The sequence below is a fragment of the Talpa occidentalis genome, unplaced genomic scaffold (genome assembly GCF_014898055.3).
Source record: "Talpa occidentalis isolate TD23 unplaced genomic scaffold, MPIMG_talOcc4v2.1 talOcc4.5, whole genome shotgun sequence".
NCBI lineage: Eukaryota > Metazoa > Chordata > Mammalia > Eulipotyphla > Talpidae > Talpa > Talpa occidentalis.
In genome coordinates this window covers 65538521-65561324 of record NW_023604861.1, presented here as the reverse complement: position 1 = coordinate 65561324, position 22804 = coordinate 65538521, and the positions used below count along the sequence as shown (strand labels likewise).

Sequence of the window (22804 nt, the reverse complement as noted above, 5' to 3'; positions counted from 1 at the left end):
TAAACTAGAACGGTAAATGGAGATAATATACAACTGAGGTTTTTTAATTGAAATAACTGGACATGAAAGTCCCAAGTCCCTCTCTGGATGATATTAAAATAGAGAGAAAAAATGTTAAAATCCTCTCCTTCCATGAGGAGGTAGTCAGGCAAATAATTTGCCTATATACTATGATTTTAAACAAGTGTTCCAGGATTAAACATTTATCTAGTCATCCTGTGGTATCTTATTCATCTATAAATTGTAACTAGTGTTTAACTGATTTTCATTTTGTTACAATGAAAATTAATAGAAAAATAATGTAGAATCAAAGGAAAATCTACACAAAGAAGGTAGATCAAAACTGTATTACCGGGGCCTCCCCGGTGGCGCAGCGGTTGAGCGCTGGGTTGCGAAGCTGCCCGCAGCCTCTGCAGCGCCGGTTCGATCCCCGGCTGCTCCCCGGCCACTGGAGGAGGGTCCCACATGGCGCGCAGACCTCTCCTGCTGCCCGCTGCTCCCCTCAGCACTGTACTTCGGTCCTTCTGCCTGTTCTGCTCCCCGCTCTGGCTCTGGTGAATTCTCTCACCCTCCCGCGCTTCTGACTGTACCCAGTGCATGTATAAACAAAACAAACAAACAAATAAATAATAAATAAAATAAAACATGCCTCTATAAAAAAAAAACCAAAAAAAAAAAAAAACCAAAAACTGTATTACCACCATAAAAAACGTTAGGCTAAAAACCAAACAAGACTCTCACTGCAAACTATCTCTAGGTTATAGATAACCACCCTACAAAGTTAATATAGCATTTAATTAGGGGTGAAGAAGTATCAACCCTAAATGACATAAATAAAGGTACTTTGCCCTATTCTATTTAGCTTTCCAATGGTAGACAACTTCTAGTACCATAACCGTGTGTTATTTTTCCCTGATGTTTAACATTTATCTTTTTAAAAATTGTGGTAAAGTACACGTTTTATATACATAAAACTTGCCAAATTTTACTATTTCAAGTGTAGTTTAGTGTCACAGTTTTTATTTATTTCAGAATTAGTTTTATTTATTTATGCATACTTGTATGCATATGGGGTGTAGGCCAGAGGTGGGGGGGTAATGGGGGGGAGAGATGTGTGAGAGCATTCACCAGAGACAGAGTGGGGAGCAGAAGAAGCAGATATACTGAAATACACTGCTGAGGGGAGCAATGGGGGAGATAGGAAAGTTCTGCTAAGCCAAGTAGGTTGGTTCCCTGGTGGGGATTGAACTCATGTTGCAGTGGTTGGTGATAGATTGATAGCACTGAGACCTTAACCCCTATGCCACCAGGGAGTCCCCTTCTGCCTTTAGTTTTTAAAAGCTGCAAAAAATACTGAATTCTTAGGTTGTAATAGTATCATAAATTTTCTTGAAATTATCTTTAATTAAAGAATTAGTTAAAAACATCAGTTGAATAATTTAGTAGCCATTCAACATTCATTATGTCAATCTACAATTAAGCAGAATTCACAATTAAAAAAATCATTAAAAAAATTAAAGTAAAATAGAAATACTGAGATGTTAATGACAAAATTAGCATGTGATGAGAAAAATGAATTAATCTTCTTATGAACCTAGAAATTAAAATTAGTTTAAAGCATTTAAACCACTAAGCTAGCTTCATGCTTAATGGTATATACTTTACACATTTCTGTCTAAAGTCAGAAATAATATAAAGGTGGACCATTCTGTAGGTACCAACAAAAGTAATGATGGGACAGAAAAGAATTAAACAAACAACTACCACAAATAGCAAGAGAGTTATTGCAGTGCCTAAGTACAAAATTAATGTCTAGAAACCACCAGCCTGTTAGGGATTAAGTTGGTAGACTGATTGATCACGCAACTCAGCTCACTCCCTTCTAAACTCCATAAACAATAGTTATTTTCTTTTTTTTTAAAGTTCTTACTTTCAACGAATGAAGATTAAGAAACAAACTTCTGTAAGCTGAAAAGCAGATGGACTAGTAGTCAACTAAGCCAAGCTGAGATAGTCCAACCCTAAAACATTGATGTAAAAATATAAAAATCATCTTGGTTTACACTGTAGGAGCATCAAAAAGTTCTGTCACCTGTAGAACTAGATATTCCTAGGTAGGGGATGGGTGGCTAAAATACCAAGGTTGAGAGATCCTGGGTCTCCTTCCTTCCCTCATGATGACAGATCTTTCCCCACGCTAGCACATGTTCTAGACTTTTACTCTTTGTAGAAAATAGAATATAAGATCTTTGCCTTGGGTACACTATGCATGAATGAAAGTTTTAATATTACACATATGAAATATCCCCTCTCCCTCTTGATTGCCAGTAAGTTTGCCTCCAGACCTCAATATTCCGGACAGCTAATGTTTCCCTGGAAAATTTCTTTTTCAGAAATTGCTTACTGTGGAATAGGAAAAGGAAAGACGTAAAGATAATTAATCACAGTACAATTCTTGAACAAAAGAATCATAACATGATGCTCCAAGGGAAAATCCCCATTCTCATTCTTCCAATCTGCTTTCTAGTTCGTGATTTTTAATATTGAGTAGGCCTGTCAAGAATTACGAAATAGCTGAGGAAAGCTTCTTACAAGAACATAAAGAGAAAAAAAAGGAAGGAAAGAGATAATGCAGGAAAAAGAAAATGTAAAATAAAAGTCCACAAAACTATCACTATTCTAGATGGACTAGTGACATGCAAAGGACTATAACATATTAACATTGCTAATATGAAAAGGAATTTCCAGAAATTAAAAGATAAGCACAGGGGCCTCCCTGGTGGTGCAATGGGTTTAGACACAGCACTATGAAGCAGTCTGCAGCTACTGCAGCACAAGTTCAATCCTTGGCCAGGTAGGTGACCCACATGGTACAGCAGGCCTCTCCTGTCTCACCTGCTGCTCTCCTCAGCAGTGTATTTCAGTAGATCTGCATGTTCTGCTCCTCACTCTGTCTCTGGTGAATCCTCTCACCCCCCACAACTCTGGCCTGCACCCCAGTTCTTGTATGTATAAATAAATAAATCTTAAAAAAAAAAAGGATAAGCACAAATGGAAAACTCAACAAAAACCGTTGAAAGATAAAACAGAAAACCTCAGGAATTAAGGCAACAACAAAAGGAATTAAAGCTACCAAAGATGATGTATGTGTGTGTCCCATAAATTATGAGGCAGGCACTTATTTTTGTATTTATGTCAATCTATTTAATACTTATTTGATGTCACTCTTGGGAAGAGAGACATAATTTACTACTTTATAAACTTTGCATATAAAGGTTCATTTAACTGAAGAGGATGTGTTTACAAATGTTGATAATCAAGATTCATTTACTGAACTTAATTTTTTGCACTTTTTTTGCACTTGGTAAATTGAGAGAGCAGAGATTTGAACCCCAGTCTTATTAGCACTAAAACCTACTTCATTTGTACTATATCATGCAAATACCCAAGGAAGACTGCTGAGAAAAAGATGGCTTTTCTAAATGATAATTGAGTCAGTGACTCGTTTACCCTATCAATCTTCTTAGTCCCCACTAGTTCCCTTGTTCTCTGAAGGCACAGAGAACCTTCAACCACACCAACATCTGGTCATCTCACTAAACAAGCATGGAATGTGAACTATCACCACTTCAGATAGCCCATGAAAATGAACCAGTTGAACCCAAAGCAAAGAAAGTCAAGGAAAAGATAAACACCTGGGATTACATCAAAACGAAGAGCTTCTGTACAGCAAGAGACATTAACCAAAACAAAAAGATACCCACTGATAGGGAAAAAATTTTTGCACTCCATACACTGATAAGGGACTGATCACAAAGATATACAAAGAACTCACAGGACTCAACAAAAATAAACAATCCAGTCAAGAAATGGGCAGAACTTAAAAGACATTTCTCCAAAGAGAAAATGGCCAATAGACATGAAAAAATGGTCAACATCCCTTATCATCAGGGAAATGCAAATCAAAACCACACTGAGATATCACCTTACACCAGTAAGAATGGGACGTATTAAAAAAACTAGCAACAACAAATGCTGGCGAGGTGAAAAAGGAACTCTCCTACCTTGCTGGTGGGAGTGCAAATTGGTCCAACCATTCTGGAAAGCTGTCTGGAGGTTCCTCAGTCTACTACAAATGGAGCTACCTTATGACCCGGCAATTTCACTCCTAGGGATCTACCCAAAGGACACAAAAACAAAGATTCAAAAGACCACCTGTACCCCTATGTTTATTGCAGCACTAATTACAATAGGTAAAACCTGGAAACAACCCAAATGCCCAAAAATAGATGACTAGATCAGGAAGATGTTGTATATATACACAATGGAATATTATTCAGCAATCAAAAAAAGATAAACTCATGCCATTTGCAGCAACATGGATGGAGCTAGAAGGAATTATGCTCAGTGAAATAAGCCAGAAGGAGAAAGAAAAAAATCAGATGGTTTCACTTATAACAGGAATATAGGGAAACCAAATAAGACATCAGTGTAAAAAAATAGTAACAGTACAAAGCAAAAACAGACAATTATAAATCAGAGACATCCTGCAGGGGAGGAGGGAGAGGGATCAGAAGGAAGGAGGGAGGAGCACAGGGGATTGAGGTGATGGTGCACAGGTGCACTGGGGAACGAAATTCCATGGGGACTACACTGAGGGGATGGGGGAAGCAAATATTGTTTAAAAATGAACAATGATGTAAAAAATGTTTTTAAATTAAAAAAAGAAAATGAACCAATTGAAATAATATCCATTCCTAATAGCTAGTTATAGTACTCTAATCCTCACACATTGTCCTAGGTCCAACTGAAGACATATACTGTAAAGCTTAACAGCTTAAGCGCAAAATTAAGTTTAAGAAAGAGGAAGAAGGGCAATGCGATGGCAGGAATACCATGAGAGATAAACTAGTCACAAGATTTTTTTGATGACTAGTGGGAAACTGTTTAATTAGACCATAGGACAAAATAGGGATGGTGTAAGACTAACAATAAATGTAGAATCAGATTCGAAAGAAAAACAAACTCATTTTGAGACTTCCAATATAATTATTGACTCAGGCAAGGACTGGTGTTAAATCATTAACGAAGCGCTCACAGAGAAACGGGCATTTCATTGTACCAAATGAGTACCTCTGAAATTATTTTCTGCTAACAAGGAAAAAGCACAATAACCTCATAATAGAGGGAGGGATCATGCTGTCACTAACAATTCTGTGGTCAATCAATAGTTTAACAACTATTGTATGCCAGATGGAGGCCTCTCAGGGCATGTAAGTATAAAACTTCCTCAAACATAGAGCAAACATATACAAAAACTACTCTATCAACCTTAAAACAATAGAAAATTCAGCGAACTTTTCATAATCAACAGCAAAGAAAAACATTCTATCTATTGTAAGGAAGAATATTAAATACAAAGAATTTAAAACAGAATTAACTTTAAGTCCTGTTTTTGAACTCTCTAGAGAATACCACTGCTTTAAATAATAGCATCCACTCCTAATACTTTCCCAGGGATGACTGGTTTGGCTCTGGGTGCTCCCAGCAACTGGCTCCTGGCCTTCATGACACTCAGATAAATCCCAGGGCATTCTACATTGTACTAACTGTATTAAACAGAAAAGTGGGGTAAGATGACTCACAAAGGGAACGTTTTTCTCTTAATTGCTGCCAAAGCTCCACCACACTGGCCTGAAAGTGACTCCTGGTTCTAGAATGAGATGAAAATAGTCATCCTCAAAGTGGATACAGCTCCGAGTAGTGACCACCAGAGGGAGGAAGTCGAGGGAGAAGTCCTGGAGTTTACACACTTCCAACCTCCCCACCCAAATTTAGTGGGGAATCCGAGTTAGAAAACAACTCCCGACGGATTCACTGGAAAAACTATGTTTCTCAAACGACGTAAAGGGCGCTGGGGCCTCCAGACCGCGTCTACTACCGCGCCGGACGGTGGGTGGGGAGAGAAACGTTGCTTCAGAATCACCAAAGAAAAAAATTCCTCCCACATCTCCACCCGGCGTCCTCCACAGCTCTGGGCGCAAGCCCGCGGCGAGGGGAGTCGGGCCGCGCGGCCTGCAGCGCCCCCCGGGCCCCGGGAGCGGCGCCTCCCCCGCCCGCCCGCAGCGCGGGGGACCAGCAGGTCCTCGGCCGCCATTAGACGCTCGCGCAGTAACACTGAAGAGCCGCAGCCACCAGGGCCGCGGGGGAGAGCGGGGAGGAGCCGGGAGCGCAAGGGACAGACCCGGGACCCGAGGAGCGGGGGCGCGGGGGCCACGGCCCGGGGTGGAGGCGCAGCCTGGGAGCGGGAGACCCCCAGGGGCCCCTCCCCCGCGCACCCCCCGCGGGAAGAAAGGAAAGGGACCCCGCGACCTCCCGCCGGCCCGGCCCGGCCGCCCGGCCCCGCGCGACCCCCGCCGCCGCCGCGCCGCCTCACCCGGCCCGCCCGGACGCGCCCTCGCTCTCGCGGCCCCGCGGGCCGCCCCCGAAGGCGCCCGCGACATGCGCGGCGCCCAGAGCGGCCCCCGAGGCCCCGGCGCGCAGCGGCGACGGCGGCCGCGGCGCGGAGCCCTAATCCCGGGCCGGTGGGAGGCTCCGGAGGCTGCCCTCACCCATCTCCGCCTCCCGGTCGCCTCCGCCTCCGCCTCCTCCTCCGGAGGCTGCGCCGCTCCCAGCCACCCCCACTCTCGGCGGACTGGACGGGGAAGACGGCGGGGAGAAGCCTCACCCGGTGCTGGCTGCGGCTCCGCGGAACGAACCTCCCCTCCCCCGACCCACCCCCCTTCTGCAGCGCGCACAACTCCGCTCGGTCCAGTCCCGGCTTTAGCGCTGGTGAGCAGGGGGAGGCGGAGGCGGCGGCGCGGCCGAGCCCCGGGAGGCCCCGCCCTCCGAGCCCCCATTGGCCGGCGGGAGGGCGGGCCGGGGCGCCTCGGGCGCGGCCATTGGCCACACTCGCCTTCCGTCAGGCCCTCCGCTCCCCGAGGGGGGCGGCCCGACAGGCCGTCCATCAGACGCGGCCCCACCCCCGGCGCCTCCACTCCCCACCCCGCTCGGCCGGCGGGCGAGTCCCCGCCCCTCCCCACCTCGCTCCCGCCTCCCGCCCCGCCCCCGCCGCCACCCCGGGGCCCGTCAGGGTCAGGCGGCCCGAGTTTCGTAGCCGGCTGCGCCCGCCAGGGGCTGGGTCCCCGGGGGGCCGGGGCCTCTCCGGGGCCCGCGATGGCCCGAGCGACTGGGGCCGGGGCCGCCCGCCGTGCTCGGGCCTGGGCGTCTAGGCCGCCGCCGCCGCCGCGCCTCCAAACGACCCGCCCGAGGAGAGACGCGACCTCGATGCCCCCAACGCCTTCGCTGTCCTGTGCCTTGAAGGCCCCGCGAGGGCCCGGGCCGGGCAGGGGCAGCCGCGGAGCGAAGCGGGAGGCCGGGGCCGCGGTGCAGTGGGTTCCCGAATGTTCTGAGGGCAGCGGCGGCCTTGCCACCCGCGCCTCGCCCCCGTGGGGACCCGTTCCCCCCACCTCCCGTCATGGCCTCAGGAGGAGACGACGTCCTCCATTTTGTCGGGGCTGCTGTGGGGACTTGGGACCAATTCAAAGCCAAACCCCCGCGGGGGCTGGGGGCTGGGGACCTTGCCCACGGGACACCCCCACTGGGCTCCACCATTCGGCCGAGGGGACATTCCCTGCTCCCATCGTCTGCGTCCCAGGGGCCGCGGGGGGCAGGCGCGACGGTGGACAGATCCGGACGCCGTCCCCGCCTCCATCAACCAAGATGGAGGAAGCTGCGGGCTCCCCTGGAGCTGGGCTCCCGCTTGTGGAAGGGCTGGGGGCTCCCCGGGGTGTGCCCCCGGCGCTGCCGCCATCCTCCTCCGCAGCCTCGTCGCCGCGCTCCCCTGGCTTCTACCCAGCCTCCCACCGCCTTCCACCATCTCCTGGTCCTCAACGGTGGCTGCGGCTCCCACTCCACAGTCGGCCCCATGGCTTCGCCCGACCCGGGCCCGTCCCGCCGCGGGGGGCGCTGCCCGGGGGCCGTGCCGCAGAAGCCGCATCGACGCCGGGGCTTCTCTTTTGTTCCTCGTCTACACACACCCACGTCTGGGGCGGACGTCAGGGCACTGTGCGATTTCCCCGGTTCCACGTCCACATGAAAGAAAGGCCTCTCGCGTCTCACCCAGCGGCCGTCAGTGGGATGGCAACGGATGGCGTTGGGGAGACCATCGCTTGGATAAATTAGAGCTCAAGGTCATGATGCCCAACACGACTGCCTATTAAAGAGTGCACGAGTGATGCTACCCCTTAATGTTCGAGGCGATGAGGAACGTGAGGTTCTTAAGGAAGCGCATCTTGAAAACAACGTTAAACTAATTAGAGACGGCACTTACGGAGCACAAGCTAGTAGAAATCGGCATTCATTCATTATAAATTAAAGAATCACGTCATTCTTCCACCTAGCACTTAAGGCAATATAGGCTATTTATTTAAATTGAGGCATGGCCAACATGGAGTTAACCCAGCTTCCTAAAAATAGTACCGCTTTTACTTTTCAGCAAACTTTTGATTTCATCATTGTACAATTTTTCAGTTTTCAACGCACCGAGGTATCCTCGTGCCACAGCAGTCGCTTCTATTCGTTGAGCTTGTGTAGTTCATTTATACTTAGAAGGCTTGAGAAAGATGCTTCCAAATAAACTCTTCCATAGACTTAAATGATAGCTTGGATTGCCACATGCTCTTCAACTTGAGCAAGTTCTATAGTTTACTCATTCCCTGGTATATTGCCCCTTCATAATTAGGGATCATGTGAACTGAGAGTTTAGAAGGGGGAGGGGAGGTTGTGTCATAATTTAAGTAAAAATTACACTTAACTTTATTTTTTAAAAAGATTTCTTTCTTTATGCAAGCACTGGGATACAGGCCAGAGGCGTGGGGGCGGGGTGGGGAGGTGAGAGAATTCACTTCACCGGAGACAGAGCCGGGAGCAGAACAGGCAGAAGGACGGAAATACACTGCTGAGAGGAGCAGCCGGCAAGACAGGAGAGGTCTGCCGGCCCTGTGGGAATCTCCCTGGCTGGCCGGGATTCAAACCAGCGCCGCAGAGGCTGCGGACAGCTTCACAGCGCTGCACTCAACCCGCTGCACCACCGGGGGCGCCCAAAACTTACACTTAATTTTGTACGAAATAGCTTTAAAATAAATGTCTGAATGTTCGTGACGGCATTCATCATTCCCAGAATGTAGGGACAAACCGAAATGGCCATCAACTGATGAATGCATAAACAAAACATGGTATATCCATGCAATGGAATATTACTCAGCTGTCACAAGGAATAAAGTTCTGATACATGCCACAACATGGATGGACCTTGAAGACATTACACTAAGTGAAAGAATTCCATATACCATGCCCTGGAAGGAGAATCCCCCTTTCTCTCGCCTTGCAGTCATCTCATGCCGACAGGAAAGACCACACACACATTGTAAGATTTCATTTCTGTGAGTTGTCCAGGCCAGACAAATCTGTGGACTCAGAATGGAAATTACTGGTTGCTTAGGTCTGAGCAAGGTGCAGAGTGCTAGCCAAAAGTGTAGGAAGTTTGTATTGTGTTGAAATGGATTGTGCTATTGTAGTGGACAACTGTGAATATACTAGTAACCATTGAGTCTGTGTGGGTGAGCCTTAGGGCATGGAATTATAACTCAATAAAGCTGTTACTAAAAATGTGAGTGTGGAGTTACACTGCACTCGTCGCAAAGGCATACATACTAAGGTTTGTAGGAAAGTAGCAAGGAGACTTGAACAGAGAAGACTTGCATTTCAAATATTTGTTTGGCCACTCAAAACCTTGAGCAGGTTACCTTCTCTCTGAGCTGCGGTTTCATCATTTATAAACAAAAGTAATCGGTGTTATTATAAGGACCAAATAACTTCTGTAGATAACAATTCCAGGCTCTAGAGGTTTTTTGGTTTTTGGTTTTTGGTTTTTTTGAGGGGGGGCTGGGGGCTGGACAGAGAGTCAATGCTCATAGGAATGAAAAAGATAATCCCCACACTTGGCAAGACCTCAAAAACTTGTTAGTTGTTTTTATTGTTAATACTTGACCGAGTGGAGTATTAGAAACACTCTTTATAAGTTTGAGAGGAACAGAAACATTGATATCTCCTCCACAAGTCATGTGAATAAATTCACATGATCTAAAGGATAAGTGAAAAAGGATAAGTAAAGGGTAAGTAAAAAGACGGGATGATATCGAAACTGAGGGTCGTATAGAATGAATCACAGGTTGAAAACCCCAATTTAAAAATGGAGATTTAAGTTGCCCCTCTTCCAAAGTATATGAAACACTTACTCATTCCTAACAGCATGTTTTGTGCTTTATGAAACTAATGAAGCTGATTAATAACGTCTCTGGAAAAACCTTTGATGATTTGGAAGAGAATGTAGAGTTGAAGTTGACACTAATTCCACCATTTGTTAGTTATGTGACTCTACACCTTTTTAAGCCCGGGTTCTTCCTCCATAAAACAAGGGAATTCTATGTACTGTGCCCTGGAAGGAAAATCCCCCTTCTCTCACCTTACAGTCATCTCATGCGGAAGCCTCCAAGCAACCCTTTCTCACGTTTCCAGCTAATGGCGAACACTCACTTCCGCTCAGTTCCTAGGCTTTATTATTAAATAGTAAAATATGTCTGCCATTACGCTCTAACACAGATTGCTCTTCACTCCCCATGACCTGGTTCACACTGGAGAAAGGGGATTCATCATGTTCCTCATTTTCTCTCCCAGCAGCATTGCCCGCGCACCTACCTTCTAGATGTTAGAGGTATTCACTGGAAAATAGAAGTAAAATTGCGAAAAGAAAATTATCCTAAATGATTAGGGAGGTCTTTTTCACAATTAAATGCCTGGATATTATGCAAGGCAACAGTGGAAACAATGATTCCAGGCATTATTTAAAGGTTCCCAGTTAAGGGTTCCTTATATTTTCAACTATTGATGTTGGTGTTTCTGTGCAAGGTAGTTATTCTTTAAGAGATTAAAACATAAAATTAAGCAGATTTAACAGTTTTGAATTTATATTTTAAAATACTTTTTCCTACTTCCATGGGTATTATTCATACGCAGTGACAGAAAACAAGCAAACCAAAAACCACACTGGAAAAGCACAAAGGCTAAAATCTCACCAGTGATCATTGTACCCAAGGATGACTGTTTTGGCCTTTTCTAACAGGCCTTGCATTGTAGAGCGATTTTAGCTTCACAGCCATGTTGAGCAAAAAGTGTAAAGATTTCCCCTATATACTCCCCACTACCATATAAGCGTAGCCTCCCCTACCAGCAACATCACCCACAGAGCGATACATTTGTTACAATACACCAACCTGCACTGACACCTCACACCCTTCCCAAGTCCATAGGTAACAAGGTCATTCTTGGTGTACAGGCCTTGAGTTTTTGGCAAATGTATACTGTTATATAGAACACTTTCAAGCCCTAAAAATCCTCTGTGCTCCACCTTTTTACCCTTCCTCTCACCTTCCCCGCCCTCCCCGCCCCCACTCCTAGCAACCATCTGTGGTTTTGCTTTTTCCAGAATGTCATATAGTTGGCATCATACAATGCATAGGCTTTTCAGATTGGCCTCTTTCACTTAGTCATGTGCATTTAACATTCCTCCATGTCTTTACTGATTTGCTAGATCGTTGCTTTTGAGCGCTGGGTAATTTTCATCATCTAGATGCACCACAGCCTTATCCACTCATCTGGTGAGGGACATCTTGGTTGTTTCCACATTTGGGCAACTATGAATAAAACTGCTCTAAGTATCCACGTTCAGGTTTCTGTACAGACATACATTTTCAACTTATTTGGATAGACACCAAGGAGCACGATTGCCAGAATTTCGTTTTGTAAGAAACTGCAAGATTGCCTTCCAGAGTCAAATTTTGCGTTTCCACCAGTAAAGAATGAGATTTTCCGACAGCCTCACCAGCACTTGTCATTTGTGGTTTTCACCATTCTAATGGTGGGTAGTAATATCTCGTTATTAACATTTAGAAAATATCAATGTTTCCTCATTTATGTTTGCACACAATGTTTTTCAAACACTTCTATCTCCTGCAAGGACTATGTCTTGAAAATGTTTTATTTATGTGGACTAGAAGTGAATAAGAGATTGTGCACAGGACTGGTGATATCTAGAAGTGTGGTCATTGAGAACAGGTTTGCATCTTTGTTTGGCTCTTGTCAGATAAGTGAAATGAAAGATAAATAAATAGACAGCAGCCCTTCTGTGTGACAGCAAAGTGCAAAGGCTAGAACATTGCCAATAATCAGTGTTCTTGGCCTTTTCTAACAGACTTTATATTTTAGAGCAACTTTAGGCTCACAGCCACGTTGAGCAGAAAGTACAAATGTATCTATACAGGTGTTCCTCTTCACCATCCTTCTCCCTTCAGCAGCTCTCCTGCCTACCTGTGACTTTGTGGGCGTTTCTCTTCACCAAACTTGCCCCTCTGCAAAGGGGCAGAGGCAGCTCACCTGCCAAAGCTGCCCGCCTGTGACTAGGCAGATCACTCTTAGCAACTTATCTCTTTCGGGGCAGCTCTTTCTGCCAACTTCTGTCTATGCAAGCGTCCATTAGTCTTCTCTCCGTCTTTTACAATAAGCCTGCCTTTTTGGATGTATAAATAAATAAATAAACAAGCAAACAAATAAATAAATAAAGGATTTAAGAAGAGACTCATACACTGTAGGATAACAGGTAGCTACCAATAAGAATTACCTTTGGCTTCCCTCTACCCCTTGAACATGGGGAGAAGTCAAATCCAAGAATCACCCATGGAAAAGTGTCATCACACTCATAACAGATACGGAGGTAAAAAGACTAGGCAGTTATATTCAACACCACCAAATGTGGAAAATATTTTTGAGATGCAATGTCTATAGTGGGATGGAACTGCTGTTACATCTAATCATCATCCCTTAAATGGAACAAAGAACAAAGGTTTGTAATACAAGTTAGCTCAGTTATCAAGCTTTATAACACCAAAAAATCTTATTAACTAATGCTTAGAGGTGTTAACAAAAATTAGCCATTGTTACTGGCATAGTGTAGACGTTTTATTAAGATTCTGTTCATTCATCCCATAAATATTGAATGTCTCTGTTATGACAGATATTACGATAATTGCTAGGAATATAACAGCGAATAAGGGATTAGACTAGACAGGGCCAGCAAGTGGGGAATCGACAAAGCAAATAAAATAATTGCGGTTGAATGCTAGGAAGCGTTGACCTCCAACAAACAAGTAACCGGTTATTTGACCAGCATGTTGGGTTATTCAGAAACAGCAACAAAAAGCAATTTGGAAAAAACTTTTTTTGATTACTTAGCTTCACCAAAACACACTCACACTGGCCCAGAACAAAGAAAGAAGATTTCCTATTTGGATTTTACAGGGAGTGACTCCACTCGCAACATGGTGCTATAGAGAGGGTGGGATCACCCTCATCGGTGGAAAAAACTAGTAAAAAAAAACAAAAAAAAAAACAATGGCTCATCGGGACTCCAGATGCTGGGACTCTTCTATAGTGTCCCAAGGCTTTCCCACAGAGCTCCTGAACTAAGGTTGGTGGCCACTAAGAAGAAGGAGCAAGAAGGAGTGAAGGGGAGCATGTCTGGGCTGGGTTGGGGGTCACCACCCAAGCCACGATGGAGGCAATGTTGTGAAATACCCTGGAGGAGCTATGCTGATACGTAAATGGACGAAGGTCCTATGTGGGGCAGTGGGAACTGGGTGGGCTCAGATCCGGGAAGCTGGGAACTCCAAGGTCAGTGCGGACACGCCAGCTCCCTCCTCTCTCAAATCTGGGAGGAGAGCAAAGAGAAGCCAGGCAGAGCCAGGCTGGGCTCCATAAAAAGCCCTGTGGTAGAGAAAAAGACTTGGAGATAACTCACAAATCCTCTGGGAAAGGAAACAAATGGTGAGCAGGTATTGCAGATCTGCAAAAGCAGCAGCAGAGGCAGGGGCAGGGCCGAAGGCCATTGCGGCGGCCATAGCGACAAGTGGGCACACGCCCGCCAGCCAGCCGCACGTGCAGCGCCGCCTTCTGGCCAAGTGCAAATCAGTCCCAGAGCGGGAGCCGGCCGGGCCACACCGAGAGACTCCCGTTTCATAGAGCACAACCCTCAGCGGAAAAGAGCAGCGGGGAGGCCAGGTAGGAAGTTGACAAAACCTCAGTACAGACTACACTTTGCTGTGGCATGAAAGAAGAGGAGCTAAAGATAACCGACTTCACTCCTCAAACTGTGATAGAGTATTAAAGCCCAGACTCCCCTCCTGTCCTTACCTCGCGCCCCCCCACCCCAAACACAAAGAGAGAGAGAGAGAGAGAGAGAGAGAGAGAGAGAGAGAGAGAGGGAGGGAGGGAGGGAGAGAGGCGCTAAGGCAGCATACATGCCTATGAAGAAGGAATATCTGAAGGAGCACAAGATGGAAAAGCAGAAAGTGAGAAGGCCAGAAGTCCTGGGACAAATATAAAGGATACAGAAATAGAGGACTTATCAGACAAAGACTTCAAAACAACAATATCCAAAATTCTGAAAGAACTTTTGGAAGGTCAGTTAAAGGGAGATAAGCAGGTGGAAGATCTCAGAAAAGAGATCTAGGAATAAAGAGAGGTCTTCACCCAAGAGATTGAATACATAAAAACATCACTAAAAGACGCTGAGTGAAATTCAGACAAATTTAGAAAGCACTTTAAATAGAATTAGACTGGCCGAAGAAACAATTTCAGATGTGGAAGACTCAAATGAACAAACCACCTGTTTAGAAGGAGAGAAAATCAAGATAAAAGACAAACGAAGGAACTCAGGGAGAACTGTCAGACTCAATTAGAAGAGGAAGCCAGAGAATAATGAAGATTTGAGGAGGCTAAGAGAAATAAATGGGAGCAGACATCCTATTCAAAAGAATAATTTCTGAGGATTTCCCAAACCTCAAGAATGAATTGAATATGGATGTCCAGGAAGCAGGGAGAACACCCAAATTCTCAAAGGCAAAGAGACCTACACCTAACACATCATGCCAAACTATCAAAAAAATCAAAGATAAACAAAAATATGGCAGGAGTTAAGAGGAGGGAGGGAATAGCTTACAAAGCTCCCTAATTAGGAATTGCCTGGACTTTCAACCAGACACTCTCCAGGCAAGAAGGGAGTGGAGGGAAGTGTTCACAATCCTAAAAGACAAGAACTGCTGGCCAAGGCTTCTCTATCCCGCAAAATTATCATTCAAGGGTGAAGATGAAATAAAGGTTTTCCCAGGCAAACAGAGGCTAAGAGAGACCTGCTCATCATGAAATGTGGAAGGAAATTCTTCCTCAAGAAAAGAAAAAGTTAAACGCAAATTCCTGAGGCAAATGTCAATAGCAATGTAGCACCAGGACTATGAGCTAGAATGCTATGCGGTCTCCAAAGAGGAAATGCAAATGGCCAACAGGCGTATGAAAAAATGTTCAACATCTCTTATAATCAGGGAAATACAAATCAAAACCACACGGAGATACCACCTTACACCAGTGAGAATGGCACATATCAATAAAACAAGCAACAACAAATGTTGGCGAGGATGCAGTGAAAAAGGAACCCTCCTACATAGCTGGTGGGAATGCAAACTGGTCCAACCACTGTGGAAAGCTGTCTGGAGGTTCCTCAGTCTACTACAAATGGAGATATCATACGATCCGGCAATTCCACTACAAGGGATCTACCCAAAGGACACAAAAACAGTGATTCCAAAGAGCACCTGCACACCTATGTTTATTGCAGCACTAATTACAATAGGTAAAACCTGGAAACAACCCAAATGCCCCAAAATAGATGACTGGATCAAGAAGATATGGCACATGTGCACAATGGAATATTATTCAGCAATCAAAAAAGATAAACTCATGCCATTAGAAGCAATGTGGATGGAGCTAGAAGGAATTATGCTCAGTGAAATAAGCCAGAAGGAGAAAGAAAAATATCGGATGATTTCACTTATAACAGGAATATAGGGGAACCAAATAAGACATCAGTGTGAAAAAAAAATAACAGGACAAAGCACAACAAAGCAAAAACAGGCAATTATAAATCAGAGACATACTGCAGGGGAGGAGGAGGGAGAGGGATGAGAGGAAGGGAGGGAGGAGCACAGGGGACTGTAGTGATGGTGCACGGGTGCCTTGGGGAAGGAAATTCTATGGGGACTCAATCTGAGGAGGTGGGGGGAAGCAAATATTGTTTAAAAAAATTAAAAAAAAGATAAATGCTAAAAAGTAAATAAATAATAAAAAGGGAATATGGAAAAAAAGAAATAAAAAGAATACTGTGCAGTAACAATAAAACTCTGAGGGGCAGAAAGAAATGGATAGAATGTACATAGTCAAATCGCAGAGGGCAGACACCAGCTCATAAAGGACTTAAGACGCACAAATTTAACTAACACACTCCCCACAGAGAACCACTAACCAAAAACCAGAATGGAGATCCACAGACCAAAAAAAGCAAAGAAATTGATAGAAATACTAAAGAAAGTCATGCAGAAGGAGCGGCGAAACAAATGGAAAAAGAAAATATTTTATTTCTCCCACAGAGAAATAAAACAATCAAAAATCAAAACCATAATGACTGATAGTAAACAGTTCATATCAACAATCCCCTTCACTAATCTAAATTCACCGATAAAAAGACACAAGGTGGGTGAAAACTTTCAGCCTTCCATACTTTGCTTACAAAAGGCCCATTTAAAAGGAAAGTCAAAAACCAACTAAAAACAGCAAGTTGGAATAAGCTCATATGTGCTAATATCTCAAAGAGTAGAGGAGGAACTGCTATTCTCCTATCAGGTAAACCAGACTTTTATTTTTTTTAAAGATTTATTTAACCATGCATACAAGAGCTGGGGTAAAGGCCAGAGGTGGGGGGGGGTGGTGGTGAGAGGATTCACCAGAGACAGAGTGGGGAACAGAAAAGGCAGATAGACTGAAGTCCACTGCTGAGGGAAGCAGCGGGCAAGCCAGGAGAGGTCTGCTGCACCATGTGGGTTGCCCCCTGGCAGGCCGGGGATCGAACTCATGCTGCAGAGGCTGTGGTGAGCTTCATAGGTTGCGTCTTAACCCCTGAGCCACCAGGGAGGCCCCTAAACCAGACTTTTGACTAAAACAGGTAGTCAGGGACAAAGATGGACACTGTAGAACGATCAAGGGAATGATTCACCAAGAAGACATACCTGTTATTAATATTTACACACCTAATGAAAGAGCACCTAGTTACACAAAGCAACAATTAACAGACTAAAACAGCATAGCAACAAAAATACAATCATTGCTGGAGAACTCAATGCGCCACTGACACGAAGACAGAAAATTAGCAAAGAAATAAAGACCTTAAATGAAGTTTTCAGAACAGTTGGATTTATTTATTATTTTCATAATCACAGTTTTATTTATTTATTTATTTATTTATTTATTTATTTATTTATTTATTTATTTATTATAGGAGCTTTCCATCCTAAAAGAAATGAACTCACTACTCTTCTGGTGAACATGGAACATTCTCAAGAATACTAGGACATTTTCTCAGAAAATACACAAAAAGACAAATGATATGTAGCATCTTTATAAATCTAGAAATTAACCAAAAGGAATCCTGGAATTAACCAAAACATGTGGAGAATGGGGAAAAAAAAAGCAAACACCCAAACACTTCTGAGTTTCTCCCAAGCCAAAAAAGAAATCAAAGGAGACACCAAAGAGCATCTAGAGACCGATGAAAGTGGGAGACAAGCAACCAGACTCTATGGGATGCTCTAAAAGCAGTACTACGTGGAAAGTTTATAGTAACACGAGCACACATTAAAAAAAGACAGAAAAAACTCAAAAGTTGAACCCTGTAGCTGAAGGAACTAAGTTGAGCAAAACCACCCCCCCCCAAAAAACAAACAAACAAACAAAAAAAACCAGTAGAAGGAGACAAGAGAACATCAAGCAGAAATAAATGAAATAGAAAACAAAAGGCAGTCCAAAAGATCAGTGAAACCAAGAAAGAGCTGGTTCTTTGAAAAAGTAAACAAGATCGGCAAGACATTAGCTAGGCTTACGAGGAAAAGAAGAAAGAAAATCCAAAGTAACAGAAACAGAAATGAAAGAGTTGAAATACAAAATATATTGCAGAAGTACATGGGACGATAAAAACCTATTACAAAAGTCTCTATGCAAACAAAACGGGCAACCCAGAAGAAGTGGAAAAATTTGTAGACCCATGCAACCGTCCAAGATTTCACCAGGATGAAATAGAGAGCATTAAACAGTCCAATCACAAGTGCTAATTGAAAGAGTAGTAAAAAGTCTCCCAAACAACAAAAGCCTACACCAGAGGGTTTCACCGGTGAATTCTACCAAGCTTTCAAAGACGGTCCAACACCTATCCTACTGAAACTCTTCCAAGAAATCAAAGAGGGAGGAAACATCTCCAAGACATTCTACGATTCTGCCAACCCAAAGAAAGACAGTAGAAGAGAGGAAAACTACAGACCCATATCCCTGATCAGCTTTGGTGCAAAAATCCTCAACATAGTCCTAGCAAATTGAACACAGCAACATATCAAGAGACTCATCCACCAAGTAGGCTTCATCCCAGAGGTGCACGGCTGGTTCAACATATGCAAAAAGTCAGTGTCATTCACCAGATCAACAAAAAGGGACCAAAAAAAGCACATGATCATTTCAGTAGACGCCAGAAAAACATTTGACAAGATCCAACATCCATTTAGGATAAAAACACTCAAAAAATGGGAATAAGTCAAACTTATCTAACATTCTAAAAACCACATCATGACAGACCCACGGCCAACATCATACTCAATGGTGAGAAGTTGAATGTATTCCCACTAAGATCAGGTACAAGACAGGGAAGTCCACCGTCACCCGCTGTTATTCAACATAGCACTGGAAGTCCAAGCTGAAGCAAGCAGGTAAGAAAAAGGCATAAAAGGAATACACATTGGGAAAGAAGAATTCAAACTGTCACTGTTTGCAGAAGACATGTTCATATACTTTGAGAAACCTAAAGGCTCTTCTGGAAATATTAAAGTGGCAGGATACGAAATCAGCACACAAAAATCAGTGACATTTTTCGATTCAAACAATGGAATACAGTCCTGTTTACAGTCACTCCAAAAAAATGAAATACCCAGGAGTAAACTGAACAAAGTAGGGGAAGCACCTGTAGATTGAAAACTATTAAACCTGTTGAAGGAAATAAAAGAAGCCATAAAGAAATGGAAAGACATCCATGTTCTTGGGTTAGTAGGGGTAAAATCATTAACATGGCGATATTACCCAAGGCTTTTTACAGATTCAATACAATATGTACCAGAGACTTTTTTCAAGGAAATAGAACAAACAATTATAAAATTTACAGAGCCTATTTAAAGGCTCTGAATAGCTAAACCATTTCTTTTTTTCCCCTAATTTGAAATGTTTATTCAGAATTACAAATAAGTTTTTAAGGAGAAACACTTTATTTCGAGTAGCATAAACATAAACTCATTAGTAACAAAACAAGCATACATTCAACCAATTTGTTCACAGTCCAAAAGATAAAACTTCTGACTTTGCTGAAATTTACACTTTACCTTAAATTATTCCAAAATCCATCCATGTCAACTTTGGGATTTTAATCTTGCCTGATTCTGTGAAATAGGGTAAACTTTTATTAGTGGCCAAATTCATAATTTTACCGTTCAGCCATTTTTCTTGATCTCGCTAGAATTCCATACATTCCCAACTGCTCAATGGACTTGTAATAAACTTCCAAGATAAGGGAAATTTTTTGTCCATTGTTTGCCTGAAATCTTGGCTTGTGTTCATCTTATTCAACAAAAGGTAAACTGCAAGAACACTTGCAAGTTCTGCTACTAAACCTCCTTTAAAGATCCTCTCTGCCAATGGTTGCACAGTGCAAGCCATCCCGTGGTGTGGACAGGTTATCACATATCTTGACTTCAAACTGCATCACACAGCAACAGTAATCACAACAGTGTGGTACTGGAGCAAAAACAGAAACGCAGATGATGGAGTGGAATTGGAAGCCCAGAGATGTGGCCATTTAACCTTGACAAAGGAGCTATAGCCATACAATGGAGAAAAGTACCCTCTTTTTTTTTTTTTTTTTTTAAAGATTTATTTATTTATACAAGCACTGGGTACAGTCAGAAGCGCGGGAGGGTGAGAGAATTCACCAGAGCCAGAGTGGGGAGCGAAACAGGCAGACTGATGAAGCACACTGCTGAGGGGGGCAGCGGGCGTGGCAGGAGAGGTCTGCGCACCACGTGGGACCCTCGCCGGTGGCCTGGGTGGGGGGTGAACCGGCGCTGCAGAGGCTGTGGGCGGCTTCGCAGCCCAGCGCTCAACCGCTGTGCCACCAGGGGAGGCCCAGAAAAGTACCCTCTTTAATAAATGGTTTTGGGAAACATGGAAGCCACTTGCAAAAAAACTGAAACAAGACCCACGTTAACTCCATACAAAAAATAATAATAATAATAATTCACAAAAATTAATTCAAAGTGGATTAAAGATCTGGATATAAGATCCAAAACCATAAAGATTGGCTCTGAAATCTATGAAAGACTACACAGAGGGCACATTACAGAAAATCTACCACAAAGTTCTATCTGGGGACTCAACCCAGCAGCAAGGGAAACGAAAGTGAAAAGAAACAAGTGGGACTACCTCAAAATTAAAAGCTTCAGTAGCTCAAAAGAAACCCTCTCCCAGGGCCTTCCCCGTGGCGCAGCGGTTGAGCGCTGGGTTGCGAAGCTACCAGCCTCTGCAGCACCGGCTCGATCCCTGGCTGCTCCCCGGCCATCAGAGGACGTCCACATTCTCTGCCGCCCTCTGCTCCCTGCGGTACTTCGTCCTTCTGCCTGCTCTTCTCCCGCTCTGGCTCTGGTGAATTCTCTCACCCTCCACTGAATAAAAAAAAAATAAATAAATAAATAAAACATGCCTCTATTAAAAAAAAAAAAAAAGAAAGAAACCCTCTCCCAAACAAAATGGCAATCTACAGAATGGCAAAAAAATATTTGCACACCACCATCTGACAAGGGGCTAATCTCCAAATTTACAAAGTACTGATTCAATCCAGCAACAAAGAAACAATCAAAAATGGTGGACACTTTTCTAAGGAAGACATTCAGATGGCCCACAGATACATGAAAAATCATTCAACATCACTTATTATCATGGAAATGCAAATCAAAACCGCATTGAGATGCCTCCCTCAACCCCGAGAAAATGGCCCATATTAAAAACAAACAAACAAATGGACTCAACAACTGTTGGTGACGTTGTGGCGAAAAAAACAAACTCAATGTACTGATGCTGGGAATGCAAGCTACTACAGCCCCTGTGAAGACGGTACGGAGATGGCGCAAGAAAATTAAAATGGAAATTCTGTATGATCTGGCAATACCTCTATTAGGTATTTATCCAAATAATATGAAAATTCAATACAAGACTTATCTATGACTATGTGCATAGCAGCCCCTGTCCACAGTTGCCAAGTCATGGAGCCAACCCAAGTGTCCTTCAACAGATGACTGGATAAAGCTACTGAGGAATAGATACTTGATGGAGTCCTACACAGCCGTGGGAAAGATGAAATTGTGGCATTTGGGGCAAAATAGGTGGACCTCAAGATAGTTATGTTAAGTGGAATCAGTCAAAAAGTGAAAGGCAGCTATTGGGTGGTTTCACTCATCTGTGGAATATAAATAACCAAAATACATACGCAGGCAAGTATAGTGCAAACAATTTTTGAACTCAGTGAAAGAACATAATGGTTATCAGAGGGAATTGTGGGGAGGGAGGAGGGGTGAGAGAGGGAGGCCGATGGGGTACGGGTACAGGTGGTTTGGCAGAGGGCGAGTGGAACGTGTGCACATATGGAAGAGCAAAGTGTAACCACCCCCAATTACAGTTGCCCAAGACTGCACTTGCCACGCTTACCAACATCAAGATTATAGAGGGGCTGTTGTAAATGACTTTCTGTCATTGGCCAAGCTATTACTGGGCAAGTGGGATCCTCCTCCTCACTCCCACTGGAGCAGTGACGCAGCATCAGTCCCCGTTACACATGCAAGGCGTGCCTCTTCTGCTTGGATTCTGCAGTGTGTGCTGAGGGCACGTGTGTGGGTGCTCTATTCTAGCTTATGAGTGCATTTGTTTCTTTGTTTTTATTTTTTAAAGATTTTTTTTCATCTATGCATACAAGAACGGGGGTGTAGGCCAGAGGTGCACGGAGTGAGAGGATTCACCAGAGACAGAGTGGGGAGCAGAACAGGTGGATCCACTGAAATACACTGCTGAGGGGAACAGGGGGCCAGTGAGGAGAGGTCTGCTGCGCCATGTTGGTTAGCACCCTGGCCAGGGATGGAACTCATGTCATGCCACAGTGGCTGTTGATAGCTTGATAGGTGCAGGGGCGTCCCTGCGCCGCCAGGGAGGCCCCTTGACTGCATTAAAATGAAATTTCTGTATATTAGTGTTCAAAGAACCGAATAAACAGAACTCCTTTACAGAGAATAACAATGAGGACCTTTTACTAACCATCGTGGAGATCTTGCTGAGGAAGTAACATTTAAACTGAGATCTGCCAACAGAAAGCTTAGGCAATGAGGGTGGGGGGGAGGACTGGGAGGGTATTGCTATAGGCAGCAAGAAAAGCAAGAATTAAATTTATCCTCAGATGGAAAGGTTAATGACG

General features: G+C 44.0%; 1 protein-coding gene and 1 pseudogene across 10 annotated transcripts in view; both read right to left on the bottom strand.

Moving 5' to 3' along the window:
• The window catches only part of ZMYM5 (zinc finger MYM-type containing 5), a 57034-nt gene that overhangs the window by 19857 nt on the left and 14373 nt on the right, over positions 1 to 22804 (bottom strand). Inside the window, exons 1-2 of one of the 10 annotated variants that reach the window (XR_008554127.1) lie at positions 5646 to 6004; positions 4065 to 4176 (exon numbers count right to left, since the gene is read on the bottom strand). The exons of 1 other annotated variant lie outside the window; for it this stretch is intronic. The gene's annotated coding sequence lies outside the window, so the exon portion shown is untranslated. 8 more of the 10 variants (XM_054701269.1, XM_054701268.1, XM_037527368.2 and 5 more) reach the window with 8 other exon arrangements.
• On the bottom strand, positions 19675 to 20007 carry LOC119258547 (protein CEBPZOS-like; annotated as a pseudogene).